This window comes from Macaca thibetana, chromosome 13 (genome assembly GCF_024542745.1).
Source record: "Macaca thibetana thibetana isolate TM-01 chromosome 13, ASM2454274v1, whole genome shotgun sequence".
NCBI classification, from domain to species: Eukaryota; Metazoa; Chordata; class Mammalia; order Primates; family Cercopithecidae; genus Macaca; species Macaca thibetana.
In genome coordinates this window covers 80,138,206-80,142,268 of record NC_065590.1, presented here as the reverse complement: position 1 = coordinate 80,142,268, position 4,063 = coordinate 80,138,206, and the positions used below count along the sequence as shown (strand labels likewise).

Here is a 4,063-nt window from a genome sequence, read left to right as displayed (position 1 = left end):
CGCGCGTGCGTGAGTGCGCATGTGCGCGTGTGCGGTCCGCGTGTGCTCGTGAGTGTGCTCGTGTGCGTGTGCGTGTGCGCACACGCGTGACATTGTGAGCGTGCGTGTGTGCGCGTGTGAGCGTGTGTAAGGATGCACGTGTGTGAGCGTGTATGTGTGCGCGGATGTGTGCGTATGCCTGTGTGCACACATATGAGTACAGAGAGACCAAGAGACAGTGAGGCCAGTGTGCATCCGAAGTATGTTTAACTGTGGTCATGCTTTGGTTGCCACTTTCTCTGCCTGAGGGACCCAGACGTATGTGACAAAATGGAACCTAACACTATTAGCATGTGCAGTTGTGGCTGGCATGTGTGGCTCTGTGTATGAGGAATTTGTGACACGGTAGGGAGTATTTTGTGTGACTGTGCATCCGTGTGATAGTGTGGGCTTCAGGGGCCAGGCACGGTGGCTCACGCCTGTAATCCCAGAACTTTGGGAGGCCGAAGTGGCAGGATCAGGAGGTCAGGAAATCGAGACCATCCTGGTAAACACAGTGAAACCCCGTCTCTACTAAAAACAAAAATTAGCTGGGTGTGGTGGCAGGCGCCTGTAGTCCCCGCTGCTCAGGAGGCTGAGGCAGGAGAATGGTGTGAACCCGGGAGGTGGAGCTTGCAGTGAGCCGAGATTGCGCCACTGCACTCCAGCCTGGGTGACAAAGACATAAATTTATTTATGTCTCAAAACATAAATAAATAAATAAAAAATAAATGATAGTGTGCGCTTCAGGGTATGGCCAACGTGTGACTGACTGCCCAGGGGTCTGGCAGTGCAGAGTGTTAGAGGCATATGTATTGGGGTGTCAGGGTGAACTCTTCCTGAGTTGTTTGTGACACTCCGTCACAGTGACACTGTCGTCACAGCGACACTGTCGTCACAGTGACAAGCCCACTCTCATCCTGTCCTCCCAGTGATAAATACTGCTAGTCACTGCCTCTTTAGATCACGGATTCCGCTGGTTTCAGCAACACCTCTCCTACCTCTGGTCATTTCAAAAAGGTCTCCATTTTCTTTAGCATCAGAGCTCCTCCGGGCCGTCTCCTCACTCTCCATCTGCTCATGTGCTCATATGCTCACCTAGCTCCCATCACTGTTATGCATTGACTCGTGTCCTTCACAAAGTTATATGTTGAAGTCCTGACTTCCAATACCTCAGACTGTGATCTTATTTGGAAATAATGATGTAATTAATTAAGATGAGTTCATACTGGAGTAGGGTGGGCCCTTAATCAATATGACTGGTGTTCATATCAAAAGAGGAAATGTGGACACAGACACACATATAGGAAGAACATTGCTATGGCCTGAATATCCCCCCAAATTCATGTGCTGAAACTTAGTCATCATTGTGGTGATATTAAGAGGAGGAAGCTGGGCACAGTGGCTCGCACCTGTAATCCCAGTACTTTGGGAGGCTGAAGTGGGAGGATCTCTTGAGGCCAGGAGTTTTCAACCAGTCTGGGCAATATAGTGAGACCATGTCTCTACAGTAAATAAATAAATAAATAAATAAATAAATAAATAAATAAATAAATAAATATTAGGCATGGTGGTGCATGCCTGTAGTCCCAGCTATTTGGGAGGCTGAGGCAGGCAGATCCCTTGAGTCCAGGAATTTGAGGTTACAGTGAGCTGTGATCCTGCCACTGTATTCCAACATTGGTGACAGAGCAATATCCTGCCTCTGAAAAAAAACAAAAAGAAGTAGGGCCTTTTGGGACATGATGAAACCATGAAGGCTCTCCCCTCGTGAACGGATTAATGACTTTATGAAAGAGGTTTCTGAGAGAGTTCAGCCCTCTTGCTCTCTTGCCTTTCTGTCCCTTCCATCACGTGAGGAAACCCAGATGCACCATCTCTGAGGCACAGACATTCACAGACACCGAACCTGCCAGTGCCTGGATCTTGGACTTCCTAGTCTCCAGAACTGTGAGGCATAAATTTCTGTTGTTTGTAAATGACCCAGTCTGTGGGGTTTTGTTATAGCAGCGCAAACACACTAAGATGTTTGTGAAGATGAAGACAGAGATCAGGGTGATGCTTCTACCAGTCAGGGAGTGCCAAAGATTTCCAGCAAAACACCAGAAGCCAGGGGAGAGGCACGGAATAGATTATTCCTCGTGGCTCCCAGAACGAACCCACCCTACTGATATTTCAATCTTGACTTCTAGTCTCCAGAAGTGTGAGACAATAAATCTCTGTTGTTTAAGACAGTCCCCAACCTTTTTGGCACCAGGGACCAGTTTCAGAGAAGACAATCTTTTTTTTTTTTTTTTTTTTTTTTTTTGAGACAGAGTCTCACTCTGTCATCCCAGCTAGAGTGCAGTGGTGCTATCTCAGCTCACTGCAACCTCCGGCTCCCAGGTTCAAGTGATTCTCATGTCTCAGCCTCCCGAGTAGCTGGGATTACAGGTGTGCGCCACCACACCCAGCTAAATTTTATTTTTAATTTTTTTGTATTTTTTTTAGTAGGGACGAGGTTTCACCATGTTGGCCAGGCTGGTCTCGAACTCCTGACCTCAGGTAATTTGCCTGCCTTGACCTCTCAAAGCATTGGGCATTACAGGCGTGAGCCACGGTGCCCAGCCTCAGAGAAGACAATCTTTCCACATATCAGAAGGGTTGGGGGTGAGGGGGATGGTTTTGAGATGAAACTTCCACCTCAGATCATCAGGCATTAGATTTTAATAAGGAGCACGCAACCTAGATCCTTCCTGTGTGCAGTTCACAATAGGGTTTGCACTCCTATGAGAATCTAATTCCACCACTGATCTCAGGCGGTAATGCTTGCTCACCCTGCTCGCCTACTGCTATGCTACCTGCTTCCTAACAGGCCATGGACCAGTACCAATTTGCAGCCCAGGGGGTTGGGGACCCCTGGTTTAAGACACCCAGTTTGTAGTGCTTTCTTAGAGCAAACTGCCAACTAATATACCACCTAAATGCTGATGATTACCAATTCTCCAGCTCCAATCTCTAAGCCCCAGGCCACTTCAGGCATTGAATATCCTACTAATTTGTGCCTGAGTCTTAATTTACAAAGGTGGCTGAGTGAGGACATGAAGAGGTCACTGCCATTGAAAGAAAAGCTTAATGTTATTCACAGTTCCCCTAGAAACAAAAGGCACAGTCACAGGGGGAAGTGCCAGTGTCACACAGGAGGCAGAAAGGAGCGAGGGGAAGGTACAGGCCTTTACTGGGGTGTACTTCTCCCAGTAAGGCCGGAGAAGTAGTTTGGGGCTGCCTAGTTTGAATAATCCCAGAGCACTCTGGGGCACAGGGACTGGTACTAGTTACCTGGTCCTGGGTTGATTTAGGGCAGGGGAGATACTGGCTTGGAATGTGAAAGTTAGAGAAAGGAAGTGACTCAGAGTATGAGCTCTGGATTGCAGGGAGATGTAAATAACCTTGGACATTAGGTTGGCCCTGTGATTTATGGATGCCAAAGAGACAAATACAGAACCTAAGGAAACGCACTTAAAACACTCACCAGCACCCCATCCTCTACATGTCTGTGTCTAAATGCATCATCTTCCTCTTCAAATCTTCCTCTCCTCTGTTTCCCTATCCCAGGGATGGGCACTTTATGTCTGTGCAGTCGGAAACCTGGGGGCCATCCGTGTTCCTCCTTCTTCCCCTGCCTCCAGTCTACCACCAGGTTCTATCAATTGTGCCTCTGATCTTGAAGCTCTTCACTCCTCTCCTGGGTATACTCCAGTCCAGGCATCTTTTGAGCCTGGTGTTCTGTTAGCAGCCTCCCAGTGGCCTCTTTGCTTTTACTTTCCTCCTCCTCCAATCTATTCTCCCAGCAACTGAATGATTCTCCTAAAACATAACTCATGTCACTCTTCCCTTCTTAAAACCCTGCGATGGCTTTCCTCTGACCTAGGATAAACTGCAGCAATTATGTGGTCCTTGACCACCCACATGTTCCAGCCACACCAAATTTCTTTCTGTTCCCTTAAGACATCCTTCACCTCCAGGCTTTTGCCTATGCTGCCCCATCTGCTAGAACACCCTCCCA

At 47.9% G+C, this 4,063-nt stretch overlaps 1 protein-coding gene across 1 annotated transcript in view; it reads left to right on the top strand.

Annotated features, from left to right (window-relative positions):
- Positions 1–4,063, top strand: part of LOC126933728 (EMILIN-1) — a 150,440-nt gene that overhangs the window by 39,954 nt on the left and 106,423 nt on the right. The window lies entirely within an intron of this gene.